The following is a 16,253-nucleotide window of genomic DNA, read 5'->3' as shown; positions in this document are numbered from 1 at the left end:
CTGTAGAACTGGGTGGAGAAATGATAGGTGGAGTTTATGCCGGGCAAGTGTGAGCTGTTGCATTTTGGAGGTCAAATGTATAAACAAATACTTTGGTTCTGTCTTCACTAAGGAAGAAACAAACAATCTCCCAGAAATATTAGGGGACCGAGGATCTAGTGGAAGGGAGGAACTGAAGGGAATGCACATTAATCAAGAAATGGTGTTAGGTAAACTGTTGTGATAGAGGGCAGATAAATCTCCAGGGGCTGATGGTCTGCATCCCAGAGTACTCAAGGAGGTGGCCCTAGAAATCGTGGATGCATTGGTGATCATTTTCCAATGTTCTCTCGACTGGATCAGTTCCTGTGGACTGGAGGGTAGCCAATGTAACCCCACTTTTTAAGAAAGGAGGGAGAGAGAAAACGGGGAATTATAGGCCAGTTAGCCTTACATCGGTAGTGGGGAAGATGCTTGAGTCCATTGTTAAAGATGTTATAGCAGCACATTTGGAAAGCAGGCAGGATTGGTCAAAGTCAGTATGGATTTATGAAGGGGAAATCATGCTTGACTAATCTTCTGGAATTTTTTGAGGATGTAACAAGTAGAATGGATAAGGGAGAGCCAATGGATGTGGGGTATTTGGACTTTTCTAAAACCTTTGACAAGGTCCCACACGATATTAGTGTGCAAAATTAGAGCACATTGTATCGGGGGTAGGGTATTGACATGGATAGAGAACTGGTTGGCAGACAGGAAGCAAAGAGTGGGAATTAATGGGTTCTTATAAAAATAGCAGGCAGTGACTAGTGGGGTGCCGCAAGGCTCGGTGCTGGGACCCCATTTATTTACAATATATATTAACGATTTAGACGAGGGAATTAAATGTAACATCTCCAAGTTTGCGGATGACAAAAAGCTGGGTGGCAGTGTGAGCTGCGATGAGGGTGCTAAGAGGATGCAGGGTGATTTGGATAGGTTGGGTGAGTGAGCAGAATGTGGATAAATGTGAGGTTATCCACTTTGGTGGCAAGAACAGGAAGGCAGATCAAACGGGGCTTGCTGTCTCTCCCTTCGGGGGAATGCGACTTTCTTATCATATCCCCCTTCTCTGCCTCCGCTTGCGCTGAGGCCTAATGGCGGAGCTGGCGACCTCGAGACTCCGGAGGCAGCCAGTCAGGACTTGCCCTGGGCTCGCTCCCATGAGGGCGGTCCGACTCGGGGCTGGAACGGCGCTCCCGTGAGGGGCTGTGATGCTCCCGTGAGAGCAGCCTGGCGCGGGGCTGAGACTCTCCCGTGAGGGGCTGTGGCGCTCCCATCAGAGCGGCCCAGCTCGAGGGAGGTACGGCACTCATGTGATGGCGATCCGGCTCGGGGCTAGAGCGATGCTCCGGTGGCTGGGACGGCGTTCTGGCGGCGGTGACCTGAGTCCGGAGTTCAGCCGTGGGCCAGCGGCTGTGACCGCTGGACTGGAGGGCGGCAGCTTCGACCACCCCGGGCTGCGGTGCTTGAGCCGGCCCGTTTGCGGGGTTCGGTGAGCCGCGGGACTGTTTGTGCCATCGCCTGGTGGGGTATCGCCTCAGCGCAGAGGGAGAAGAGGAGGGAAGAGACTGCAGCCCTAAGATTTTTGCCTCCACCACAGTGAGGAGACGCTTGGAGGATACACTGTGGTGGATGTTAATTTGTGTTTATTGTTGTTTATTATTGTATGATTGTATGTATGACTGCAGGCACGAAAATTTGTTCAGACGGTAAGGTCTGAATGACAATAAAAGTAATTCTAATTCTATTCTAATTCTATCTGAATGGTGTCAGATTAGGAAAAGGGCAGGTGCAACGAGACCAGCGTGTGCTTGTACATCAGTCACTGAAAGTAAGCAGGCAGGTACAGCAGGCAGTGAAGAAAGCTAATGGCATGTTGGCCTTCATTGCGAAAGGATTTGAGTTTAGGAGCAAGGAGGTCCTACTGCAGTTGTACAAGGCCCTGGTTAGACCGCATCAGGAGTATTGTGTGCAATTTTGGTCTCCTAATTTGAGGATGGACATTATTGCTATTGAGGGAGTGCAGCGTAGGTTCACCAGGTTAATTCCCGGAATGGCGGGACTGACATATGATGAAAGAACGGGTCAACCTTGCTTATATTCACTGGAATTTAAAAGGGTGAGAGGATATCTTATAGAAACATATCAAATTCTTAAAGGATTGGACAGGCTAGATGCAGGAAAAATGTTCCTGATGTTGGTGGAGTCCAGAACCAAGGGCCACTGTTTGAGAATAAGGAGTAGGTCATTTAGGACTGAGATGAAGAAAAGCGTTTTCATGCAGAGAGTTGTGAATCTATGGAATTCCCTGCCACAAAAGGCAGTGGAGGCCAATTCACTGGATGTTTTCAAGAGAGAGCTACAGTAGATTTAGCTCTGAGGGCTAATAGAATCAAGAGATATGGGAGAAAAAGCAGGAATGGGGTACTGATTTTAAATGATCAGCCATGATCATATTGAATGGCGGTGCTGATTCGAAGGGCCGAATGGCCTACTCCTGCACCTATTTTTCCATGATTCTATAATTCTATGCATTTGATGGCTACATCCTGAATAACATTGATGTACAAAGGAATCATAATATCATGTGATAGGAGCAGAATTCGGCCATTCAGCCCATCAAATCTCCGCCATTCAATTATGGCTGATCTATCTCTCTCTCCGAACTACATTCTCCTGCCTTCTTCCCATAACCTCTGATTCCCGTACTAATCAAGAACCTATCTATCTCTGCCTTAAAAATATTCACTGACATGTCCTCCACAGCCTTCTGTGGAAGATAATTCCTTTCATTCTGAGGCTATGACCTCTAGTCCTGGACTTTCTCATGAATGGAAACATCCTCTCCACATCCACTCTATGTTTTTAGCCTTTCACTATTTTGTATGTTTCAATGAGGTCCCCCCTCATTCTTCTTAACTCCAGCGAGTACAGGCGCAGTGCCTGTGGACAGACACCGAATCTTGGTGTCCATCCATAGTTCCCTGAAAGTGGCAATACTGTAAATTTGATAGATTGGTAAATATGGTGTACTTATTTTTCTTAGTTGAGGCATTGAGTATAAGAGTCAGGAATTCATAATGGAGCATTATAAATCAGGCCACCTTTGGAGTATTGTGTATGACTTTGATTGCCCCCACCATAGGAAGAATATGGAGGTTCACTGAGGGTACAGTATAGGTTTAGCTGAATGCTTCCTGGATTACAGATCATAGCTAATGTCCTCTAATCCAGAGAGCATTGTGGAGAGGTTGAACAGACTTGGATTGCTTTCTCTCGAGCATGGAGGCTCAGGGGAGACCTGATAGAAGTGTTTAAAATTATGAGAGGCACAGATAGGATAGACAGTCAGAAACGTTTTCCATCAGTGGAAATATCAAATACACACATTTTATGGTGAAAGGGGCAAAATTTAATGGAGACTTGCAAATCAAGTTGTTTTTACCCAGAGAGTAATGGGTGTCTGGAATGTGTTGGCAGGGGTGGTGGTGGAGGCAGATATAATAGTGGCATTTAAGAGGCTTTTAGATAGACATGATGGATATGCAGGGAATGGAGGTATATGGATCACGTGCAGGCTGAGGTGATTACTTTAACTTGGCATCATGTTGGCCACGTACATCGCGGGTCGAAGCACCTGGTCCTGTTCTGTACTATTCTATGTTCTTACAATGGTTGGCACTAGATACCTTGAAATTATAGTGGTTCCGTTATACTTCAGGTTTCCACTAAAATTATTTTGTTTGGTAACAAACGTATGGTCTTTCATGAATCAGGTGAATTACCAGCACATTAGAACATAATTGTTCCATCAATTGAAAGCTATTTTTTAAGCAAAATACTGTACATGCCGGAAATTGAGAGAAAAAAGAGAAAAATGCTGTAAAACTCAGGTGCAGCAGCAGGAGTATAAAGAGAAAAAAACAATTTTTAAATGTATTTGGCAGTGGTAACTTGCAGGACCATTATTCATTCAACTGAAAAAATAATTGATCAACATTTGTTGAACCCGTGCAGTGGAATGCATTAATCAGTTTCCTGGTGAATTAATAATGTTATTACGATAATGATGCATCCATGGGTTTCATGGTGGTCATCTTGCAAAACATGCAGAGCTGGCATACAAGAAAATACGTAACACTTTTGATCCCCATTGCACATCTGATAGGGATGCAATTGTAACTGTAGCATTAATTTACACTGACAAACAATGCTGTTATTTGCTGTTGTTAAGACATGGTGTGTTATCTGCAGCTGCTGCTGTTGCATCAGGTTGTTCCCGATGTTAGGGAAGTCCAGGACAAGGGGTCACTGCTTAAGGATAAGGGGGAAATCCTTTAAAACCGAGATGAGAAGAACTTTTTTCACACAGAGAGTGGTGAATCTCTGGAACTCTCTGCCACAGAGGGTAGTTGAGGCCAGTTCATTGGCTATATTTAAGAGGGAGTTAGATGTGGCCCTTGTAGCTAAGGGGATCAGGGGATATGGAGAGAAGGCAGGTACGGGATACTGAGTTGGATGATCAGCCATGATCATATTGAATGGCGGTGCAGGCTCGAAGGGCCGAATGGCCTACTCCTGCACCTAATTTCTATGTTTCTATGTTTCTACCCATCAACACTACAGCAGATTCTACAAGACTGAAAATATTTATCTTTATTTTGAGTCAGAAACTGAAGAGAGAAAATAAACCTGGATATGCTGTGGTGCAGTAGAATCAACAGTAGATAGGGAAAACAACAGGGGAAGCTTGCTAGTGAGTTATTTTAGGTCTCACTAAAATATGATACATGTGATGAATAATTGCCAATTGTAAGCAAAACCCACGCTAAATCGATGCCAGATTCTTCTTCTAACACCTAATTGACAAATGACCTTTCAATTGAATACTTGAAAACCAGCTCTGCACCATCTGTAAAACATGTCTTTGGTATGTTCGTCATGGTGGATGTGTTTTTGAGCAACTGTTTAAAGTTTGATGATTGATTAGATGGCCAGATGGAGGTCATTAAGTAGGCCTTTACCCTGTAATCATTTAATTACACATCCAATTTTTTTTTTTTTTTTTTTTAAATGGTTCAGAATATTTTTGGCCAACGTCTATATGTAAGAACCTCAAAGTTAAAGCTGTGATCATGAATCCATGATTTTCCATGTCAATAAATTTGCTACGGAATTGACCTTTTACACATAAAATGTGATGAAATAATATAGACTTCGGTGGCCGTCTCACAATGGTACTACTTGTAGTTTCACAGACCTCCATAGAAGTTAGACATTTTTACTGCAGAACAGTTGATTCCACATGTATACATACCTAGTCCAAGTGTAGGATTCCAATGTACCAAATCATTTCCCAGTCTCTCCCATTACAGAGCAATGCTGGTCTGAGAGTAACAGTTAAATGTATTATCCAGATACAGGCACAAAATGTTCCCCAATTATTCGTATTTTCACTGCCCAGCTCACGGAATGGCGTCAGTCCACACAGTTCACTCATTTTTCAAACACCGACATGTACTTGTAGTGACTACATTTTATCACTTACAATAAAACAAACTGCAAACTTTCCTTTTGTTTGTCGCTCGAAAAATTGATCCCATGAACAAATGCCAATTAAACTGGTTATTACTCCACACACACAGGCTCACAATCATTAAAACATACACATAGAATTAAAGGAGAACTCTTAAACCTTCAAGATCCTTTGAATTTTGGCACTGTACTTTACAAATTGTGTATTTTCATTTGTTTATTTACTTTTTCTATTACCAGGTTGATTATTGCTATATTCCTTATTTGTCCCAAATTTTATCAAATTTAAAAAATCTCCTTCAAAGATACAAATTCTAATATTTTGGGACAGTTCCGACATATTCCTTTGGCAATTGGAAAACCTACACAATGAAGTAAATTATAAAACAGATTTTTCATTTGTCAGCTAAGTTTATCTTTTCTCCTTATGTGATAACAAGAACCTCCTTCACTGTGCAGTCATAATGTGTTAGGTACTGCTATGTTTTACATAACCATCACTGTTTAGTGACAACACAGAATTTATTCAGGTGTAATTGCTTCTCACAAAGAAATGGAAGACAATTTTTGAAAGGTGGGTACATGAATAGGAAAAGTTTGGAGGGATATGGGACAATGTCTCCAGAGGTTTCCGTTCAGGTTTCCTAAGTGGGACAGGGGCATTAGTTTCACTGGTCCCTGTATGTTGGGCTGGGCAACTGATTTACTTACTGGAAATTGAGTTGGCAGGACTTAACGTACAGTGGCCAGCAGCTAATTTATGTAATTTTTCCTGCATCTACCCTTACGAATTTTATATGTTTCTATAAGATTCCCGCTCATCCTTCTAAATTCTAGTGAATACAAGCAGTCGGCCCATTCTTTCAAAGATGCTGCCTGATGCCGTTGTGTTACTCCAGCAACGTATGTCATTTTTTGTAAACTAGCATCTGTACTACCTCGTATCTAAGAATGTTATCAAGTCATTTGTGTCCTCATAATGGTTCATTATTATCATTCAAGAGTTACTAGAATGGAATACAACATTGATCAAGAAATCAAACATTTTGCATCAAGATTTCTTCCAATTAATTTATTTTGACTATCATTGCCATGTCGTTGTCGGGTATTGATCAGTTGAACAGTTTAGTTTATTGTCATGTGTACCGAGGTATAGTGGAAGCTTGTTTCATGCTAACCAGTCAGCGGAAAGACAATACATGATTACAATCGAGACATTTACAGCAAATAGATACATGACAAGGAAATAATGTTTAGTGCAAGGTGAAGCCAACAAAATTCAATCAAATTCAATAGTCTAAAGAAGGGTTTCGACCCGAAACGTTGCCTATTTCCTTTGTTCCATAGATGCTGCTGCACCCGCTGAGTTTCTCCAGCATTTTTGTGTACCTCCGATTTTCCAGCATCTGTAGTTGGTTGTTAAACAAAATCCAATCAAGGATTGTCCAAGGATCTCCAATGGGGTAGATATACAGGACATCTCTCTGGTTGTGGTATGATTATTCAGTTGGCTGATAACAGCTGGGAAGAAACTGTCCCTCAATCTGGAGGTGTGTGTTTTTCACTCTTCTATATATTTTGCTTGAAGGGAGAGGGAAGAGGAGGGAGCGGCTAGGGTGCGACTTGTTCTTCTTCATGATGCTGACCTTGCCAAGGCAGCCAGAGGTGAAAATTGAGTCAATGGAAGGGAGGTTGGTTTGAGTGATGGTCAGGGCTGCGTCCACAATTCACTGCAATTTCTTGCGGTGTTGGATGGATAAGGAAGTAGCTCCAGAAATAGTGGATGCATTAGTAATAATCTTTCAAAACTCTTTAGATTCTGGAGTAGTTCCTGAGGATTGGCGGGTAGCAAACGTAACTCCACTTTTTAAGAATGGAGGGAGTGAGAAAACGGGGAATTACAGACCAGTTAGTCTAACATCGGTAGTGGGGAAACTGCTAGAGTCAGTTATTAAAGATGGGACAGCAGCACATTTGGAAAGTGGTGAAATCATTGGCCAAAGTCAGCATGGATTTACGAAAGGTAAATCATGTCTGACGAATCTTATAGAATTTTTCGAGGATGTAACTAATAGCGTGGATTAGGGAGAACCAGTGGATGTGGTGTATCTGGACTTCCAGAAGGCTTTCGACAAGGTCCCACATAAGAGATTAGTATACAAACTTAAAGCACACGGCATTGGGGGTTCAGTATTGATGTGGATAGAGAACTGGTTGGCAAACAGGAAGCAAAGAGTAGGAGTGAACAGGTCCTTTTCACAATGGCAGTCAGTGACTAGTGGGGTACCGCAAGGCTCAGTGCTGGGACCCCAGCTATTTACAATATATATTAATGATCTGGATGAGGGAATTGAAGGCAATATCTCCAAGTTTGCGGATGACACTAAGCTGGGGGCAGTGTTAGCTGTGAGGAGGATGCAAGGAGACTGCAAGGTGACTTGGATAGGCTGGGTGAGTGGGCAAATGTATGGCAGATGCAGTATAATGTGGATAAATGTGAGGTTATCCATTTTGGTGGCAAAAACGGGAAAGCAGACTATTATCTAAATGGTGGCCGATTGGGAAAGGGGGAGATGCAGCGAGACCTGGGTGTCATGGTACACCAGTCATTGAAGGTAGGCATGCAGGTGCAGCAGGCAGTAAAGAAAGCGAATGGTATGTTGGCTTTCATAGCAAAAGGATTTGAGTATAGGAGTATAGAGGTTCTACTGCAGTTGTACAGGGTCTTGGAGAGACCACACCTGGAGTATTGCGTACAGTTTTGCTCTCCAAATCTGAGGAAGGACATTATTGCCATTGAGGGAGTGCTGAGAAGGTTCACCAGACTGATTCCTGGGATATCAGGACTGTCTTATGAAGAAAGACTAGACAGACTTGGTTTATACTCTCTAGAATTTAGGAGATTGAGAGGGGATCTTATAGAAACTTACAAAATTCTTAAGGGGTTGGACAGGCTAGATGCAGGAAGATTGTTCCCGATGTTGGGGAAGTCCAGGACAAGGGGTCACAGCTTAAGGATAAGGGGGAAATCCTTTAAAACCGAGATGAGAAGAACTTTTTTTACACAGAGAGTGGTGAATCTCTGGAACTCTCTGCCACAGAGGGTCGTCGAGGCCAGTTCATTAGCTATATTTAAGAGGGAGTTAGATGTGGCCCTTGTGGCTAAGGGGATCAGAGGGTATGGAGAGAAGGCAGGTATGGGATACTGAGTTGGATGATCAGTCATGATCATATTGAATGGCGGTGCAGGCTCGAAGGGCCGAATGGCCTACTCCTGCACCTAATTTCAATGTTTCTATGTATGTTCCCAAACCAAGTTGTGATGCATCCTGATAAAATGCTTTCTATGGTGCTCCTGTAGAATTATCTGCATTGTTTATTCGGGTATACTACCTATAAAGCCACTATAAACAAATGCTATTTCATCAATCAATTCCTTATAGATGATATGACCATCATTTTAAAATTTTAATCCTTGTCTTAATTTTTGTTTGCTTCCTTTCATAATTCAGAACAATTCAACCCTACAGTTTTTGACTTTTCATTTATTGTTGCAATGTTTACATTTTTGTAAGATTGATAACTCTTATAAGAACTAGTCCTGGTTTCTGTGCTTTCTGTGGTACATGAATTTTCCTACCGTGCTGCATGTCAAAATCCGTATCCAAATTTTTATTGGTTGGTGAGACATACTCAGAAAATTAAACATAAGGCATAAATTGCAACACCAAACAAGAGCCAGGGGACATAGGTTTAAGGTGAGAGGGGAAAGGTTTACTAGGAACAACTTTTTCACACAGAGGATGGTGGGTATATGCAATGAGTTGCCAGAGGAGGTAGTTGAGGCAGGTCCTGTAGCAACATTTAAAATGCATTTGGACAGGTGCATGGATAGGAAAGGTTTAGAGGGATATGGGCCAAATGCGGGCAGGTGGGACAAGCATGGGTGGGGCATCTTGGACAGCTTGGGCAACTTGGGCCAAATAGCCTGTTTCCATGCTGAATAACTATAATTCTCTACGACCAAAATATTGGACACAAAGCAAGAAGAAAATCAAGGAAAAATTGCATCTCTATAGTGTTTCCGTGACTGCAAATTTGAGCTTCAAGTCAAGTCAAGTCAAGTCAAGTTTATTTGTCACATACACATACGAGATGTGCAGTGAAATTAAAGTGGCAATGCTCGTGGACTTTTGTGCAAAAGACAAACAACAAAACAACCAAACAAATTATAAACACAATCATAACACACATATTCTTTTACATAATAAATAATGGAAGGAAAAACGTTCAGTAGAGTTAGTCCCTGGTGAGATAGGCGTTTACAGTCCGAATTGCCTCTGGGAAGAAACTCCTTCTCAACCTCTCCGTTCTCACCGCATGGCAACGGAGGCGTTTGCCTGACCGTAGCAGCTGGAACAGTCCATTGCAGGGGTGGAAGGGGTCTCCCATGATTTTATTTGCTCTGGAGTTGCACCTCCTGTTGTATAGTTCCTGCAGGGGGGTGAGTGAAGTTCCCATAGTGCGTTCGGCCGAACGCACTACTCTCTGCAGAGCCTTCTTGTCCTTGGCAGAGCAATTCCCAAACCAGATGGTAATGTTCCCGGACAAGATGCTTTCCACCGCCGCTGCGTAGAAGCACTGGAGGATCCTCGGAGACACTCTGAATTTCCTCAATTGCCTGAGGTGGTAAAGGCGCTGCCTTGCCTTACTCACGAGTGCTGAGGCGTGTGATGCCCATGTCATATCCTCAGAGATGTGGACTCCCAGATATTTAAAACAGTTCACCCTATCCATAACCAATGAAGTACTTTGCTGAAGGATAGTTTCCTTCATAATGTAGCTAAAGCAGCATCTGATTTGCATGAAGTAGAATTCACAACAGCAATGTGATCATCAGTGCAGATACGTTAGTTAATGGATAATTGTAAGCCAAAATGTCAGGAATTACATTTCCTAGTTTCCTTTAAAACAATTCCGTGACATTCTGTATGTGTCCCTGAGACAAGTGATTAGGCCTCAGTTTAACTTCCCATGTGAATGACCACAACTTCCCCCCACAAATCTGACAGGAGTGCATATTGATAGATGAATCTGCCACTGTTAATTTCCTGTGGTGCGTGGGGTGGCAAGAGAATCAGGATAAAGTTGATGTGCATGTGAGAAACTATATATACAGTATATTACAGGGATATGTAGGGAGACAGAACTGGTGGAAGGCTTTGAAAGTTGATATAAACTTCATGGGCTTCTCTTATGCTGAGATGAAAACATATGAAGTGAATTTTGAGTACCAAAGAAGGAATGAACATTAAAGGAAAAGGAAAACACACTTACATAATAACACAGAATAATAAAATGTAGAAAATGAGTGAAGTGCGTGTAGACTGTCAGACAAAAAGAAAACAGAATAAAACAAACCTGTAGACTGGACAACATCATTTATGTAGCAGATCATCTTATTTTTGGACTGGAGACAAAAGTGGAGCCAGGAAAGAAAAAGGGAGGGGGGAAATGACAAATAAGATAAGTATAAGTAAAATTTAGAAATACATGTAGAAGTAGGGGTTATTTTCAATGTCATTACTTGGTTGTTACTTGCTACATTTCTTCCAGCTTTCTCCCCCCTACTACAATCAGTCTAATGAAGGATGCCAACCAGAAATGTTACTTATCCATGTATCGCAGTGATGCTGCCTGACCAGCATGCTGACTTACTTCAGCACTTTTTTGTAAACCACATCTGCAGTCTGTTGTGTTTCCAAATGTTTAACATTTTTCCGAGAAAATCTTATCGTATTTTAACTGGAGTACAATTTAAAGGGTTAAATTATCATTTATTACATTAATTATAGAATTTAAAATCTAAAATGAATGAGAATATCGACAAGTAAATCTGGAACAAGAGACCAGTGTTAGGAGTGATCGGAATATTACCAGGTGCTTTTTTCATTTTTTAATTTGTCGAGATACAGGAAACAGGCCCATCGAGTCCACATCAACCCGTGATCCCTGCATATTAACTCTACCCTACACACATTTGGGACAATTTACACTAATACCAAGCCAATTACCCTAGAAACCTGTCTTTGGAGTGTGGGAGGAAACCAAAGATCTCAGAGAAAACCCACGTGGTCATATAGAGAACGTACAAACTCTTTACAGACAGCACCCATAGTTCGGATCGAACCCGGATCTCTGCATCCTCCACTCTATGAAAAAAAACTCCAGCCTATTCAGTCTCTCCTCTTAACTGAAGAGCTTCATTCTCGACAACATCCTGGTGAATCTCCGTTGCACCCTTTCTACTTCAATTCCATTACCACTGTGCTACAGTGCGCCATCTTTGCTTTGCTCCCCATACGATTAAAATATTTATATGTTCATATTTTAGAAAATGAATCCACAATGAAGATTTGTCAATGTTTGGCAAGTTGGTGACTGAATTGCATATAATGATCTATACATCTGGTCCTAAGGCCTACTAATTGTCAGAATGAGAAAGTCACAAAAGCGGTAGAAACATACATGGTCCTAATTTCAACTGGAAATTAATGAGTTGTGTGGAGGTCTGTAGTATTCCATTTTGGTTTTGAATATTCCTATTTTATTTAGTTCAGCATGTGGCAATAATCAGCATGTAAGCCCCATAGCTGTCATCAGTTCAAAGGATCATGCACTACTTCCAAGGTGTCTCTTTCTTTATTTTATTCTTTATGGCATTATTCTTGCCTTATGGATGTTTTTTTTTAATACATTGATTGAGAATGGCACTTAAAGGGTTAAATTCTGGGGGTTATTGCACATATTGGACTGGCTTTGCTCTCTGGGCGATAAAACAGAGGCATTGAAGATGCGTAATAGATTTGTTAGAAAACAGAGGAAGCCATTTCCCATGCTGGGGTCCAGAAAAGAGGAAATAACCTCAAAACTACGGGTTGACACAGTGATGACAGGAAGCAATACCAGGGGAAATGGAAATCTGGAACTATCCCCAGAAAATCTGCTGAGATGAGGTTAATGGAAAATTTCAAACCTGAGATTGATGGGATATTTAGGATAATGGAACCAAGCAGCCGACAGGAGGTTACAATGCAGACAAAGCCATGATCTAATTCTAGTGGTTCTCATCCTACTTACCAGAGTAGGCCACATTTTTAGCTCTCAGTATGTTTGTGGACCTCACCCACACAACCTCTTACAATATACATTAAAAAAAACCCACATATTTTAAAGTTGTCACTTAGAATCATAAAATTGTACAGTATGGCCCAACTTGTCCTCACTGACCAAGTTGACATATTGGGCTCATCCCATATGCCTGCATTTGGCCCAAATCCCTTTAAACCTATCATAAATCTGTACATATGTCTTTTAAAAGTTGTAATTATATCCGCTTATATAGTTTCCTCTGGCAGCTCATTCCTTCCGAGTAAAAACGTTGCCCCTGAGTACCCTCTTGAATCTCTCCCCTTTCACCTTAAGCATATGCCCTCTAGTTTTTTAATCCAATACCCTGGGGAAAAGACTGAGCGTTCACCTTATCCATGCCCCTCATGATCTTGTGCACCTCAATAAAGTCACCCTCTCAGTCTCCAACACACACAAAAAAAGGTCCCAGTCTATCCATCTTCTCTCAATAAATTCACACACAAGCCTGGATAACATCCTACTATCTTCCTCATTGGTGACCCTCAGACTATCCTTGATCAGACTTTGCTGGCTGGACCTTGCACTAAACGTTATTCCCTTATCATGCATCTATACACTGTAAATGATTCGATTGTGATCATGTATTGTCCTTCCGCTGACTGGATAGCACACAACAAAAGCTTTTCGCTGTACCTCGGTACACTTGACAATAAACTAAACTGAACTGACCCTGGTGGACTACTCTTGCACTCTTCCCAACTTAATGACATTCTTCCTATTACAAGGCAATGCGAAACTGCACACAATACTCCAAGTGTGGTCTCACCAACAAATTGCACAGTTCCATCATGATGTCCCACCTTTTTTACTCAATATCCTTCATATTATAGGCAATCCTGCACAACATTGTTCATCATTGTTCAACTTCTGTCAAGGAGAAGTTATACTTCACCCTCGTTAGACCTCATTTGGACTACGCAGCTGCAGCATGGGACCCATACACAAATAAAAACATTTCTTCCATCGAACGTGTCTAAAGACAGGCAGCTCGATTTGTTACTAACACCTATGAGAGAGAAGCGAGTGTCACCAAACTTCTGAATTCTATGGGGTGGAACCCTCTCCAAGACAGACGTGAAGCTCACCGTTTGACCTGTTTTTACAAAATGTTAAATGGTCAGCTAGACATAGATTACAAGACCAAACCAATTAGGAGCAGACGAGGGCATTCGATCCAATTTGTGATCCCAGCTACAAAGACAGATGTGTACAGCAATTCGTTCTTCCCCCGCACAATTAAAGCATGGAATAATCTCCACCCAACTATAGTTAACCAACCAGATGCAACTAAATTTAAAGTAGCTCTTTCTTCCCAATAACCCTTTCTGGCTTAAGCCCTCCCTTCACCAGTTTAAATTCCATTTGGAATATTTTGGAGGACCAAGAAACCAAGAACCAAGAACCAAGAACACCTTTTCACCGTACTGTCCATCTGACTCGCCATTTATAAGGAAACATGTACCTGCACTCAAAGGGGTCTCAACATTGTGCTACATTCTCGAGGGTTTTACCCTTTACTGTGTAAATCCTCAGATTTGACATATCAAAGTGCAATTCCTCACACATGTCAGAGTTGAATTCCATTTGCCATTCCTTGGTTCAGGAAAGTGGACCTCTGGAGAACCTCTGATCCACAGATTGAGAGCTGCAAGCCATGAGATATCGTCAGAACAGTCTTTTGGTATTGAATAGCCTACCTACTTAGTTAGTATTTTCCTAGATCTCCAGTGCCTGAGATATGTTGCATGTACAAACATGAATTAGGAACAGAGAAGGCTATTCATCCATTTGAGCCATTTAATAAGATCATGGCTATTGTGGCTCTAACCTTAACTCCACATTCTCCTCGTCTAATGCCCCTGTCCCACTTAGGAATCCTGAACGGAAACCTCTGGAGACTTTGCGCCCCACCCAAGGTTTCCATGCGGTTCCCGGAGGTTGCAGGTGGTTGCCGGAGGTTGCAGGTAGTGGAAGCAGGAAGGGAGACTGACAAAAACCTCCGGGAACTGCACAGAAACCTTGGGTGGGGCGCAAAGTCTCCAGAGGTCTCCGTTCAGGTTTCCTAAGTGGGACAGGGGCATAACTCTGGTAACCGTTCACCTCTTTACTTATCATGTGTCTAACCATCCAGGGCAGGACATCAGCTTGTATTATGTGAACCCTGTATCTACTGAGATGAGGGAAATGCATCAGGTGTCGGGATAATGTTGGTGTTACTGCAGAATACCTGAGACTCTGAGTGAGATTGAGTTATTCAGTAAGTGTGATTTGTAGTAGTGGCGGGTGAATGAGCAAGAGGAGGATTGGGGAAATGTTTTGCAGTGACTAGTCAATGGTGGTAGAGGGCAGCATTGTGTGGGCACAGTACTGTAAGTACTGCAATTTGATTCCAAGAGTTTTAAGAAGGAACTGCAGATGTTGGAAAATTGAAGGTACACAAAAATGCTGGAAAAAGTCAGCGGGTGCAGCAGCATCTACGGAGTGAAGGAAATAGGCGACGTTTCGGGCCGAAACCCTTCTTCAGTCTGAAGAAGGGTTTCGGCCCGAAACGTTGCCTATTTCTTCGCTCGATAGATGCTGCTGCACCCATTTGATTCTGAGAAGTGGAGTTACCATTCAATGCTTCTATACCATCGCCATTCTTGTAAGATTGAAATGTCTTCAGCATTGATATACTCTGTTCCCTATTGCCTCCTAAATATATTTCCTGCATTTATAGCATAATAAAGGAATTGAGCAGATAAAACCTTGAACAAATACATGGGAGGAATGTAGAAAGCAGGAAACCAGAAACCAGGCATGTACTGTAGTTGCTGGTTTAGAAAAGAAGATACAAAGTGGTGAAGTAACAGTGCATCAGGCAGCATCTCTGGTGAATGTGGATAGGTGATGTTTAAGAAGGAACTGCAGATGCTGGAAAATCGAAGGTAGAAAAAAGTGCTGGATGGAGTTCCTCCCATGTCTGAAGAAGGGTTTCGGCCCGAAACGCTGCCTATTTCCTTCGCTCCATAGATGCTGCTGCACCCGCTGAGTTTCTCCAGCATTTTTGCCTACCGTGGAAAGGCGATGTCTTGGGTCAGGTCCCTACTTCAGACATGGGAGGAATGGCTTAGAAGGATATGGGGCCAAATCCAGGTAAATGGGTCTGGCTTAGATGGGGCATCTTGGTCAGCCTGGATGAGCTGAGCCAAAGAGCCTGCTTCTGACTATGAACTAATGACACTAACATAGAACAGGACAGCCCAGAAACAGATCTGTCAGCCTACAGTGTATATGTAGAACATCCAGCCAACAGGATGTAATCTTATCTGCCTGCACATGATCCATATACCTCCATTCAAGTCAAGTCAAGTCAAGTTTATTTGTCACATACACATACGAGATGTGCAGTGAAATGAAAGTGGCAATGCTCGTGGACATTTGTGCAAAAGACAAACAACCAAACAAACTATAAACACAATCATAACACACATATTCTTTTACAT

The 16,253-nt window shown here is 42.2% G+C and overlaps 1 protein-coding gene across 1 annotated transcript in view; it reads left to right on the top strand.

Annotated features, from left to right (window-relative positions):
- Nucleotides 1–16,253, top strand: part of mylk4b (myosin light chain kinase family, member 4b) — a 188,002-nt gene that overhangs the window by 30,113 nt on the left and 141,636 nt on the right. The window lies entirely within an intron of this gene.

Source organism: Leucoraja erinacea, chromosome 2, assembly GCF_028641065.1.
Source record: "Leucoraja erinacea ecotype New England chromosome 2, Leri_hhj_1, whole genome shotgun sequence".
Lineage (NCBI taxonomy): Eukaryota > Metazoa > Chordata > Chondrichthyes > Rajiformes > Rajidae > Leucoraja > Leucoraja erinaceus.
This window is presented reverse-complemented; position numbering and strand designations above follow the sequence as displayed.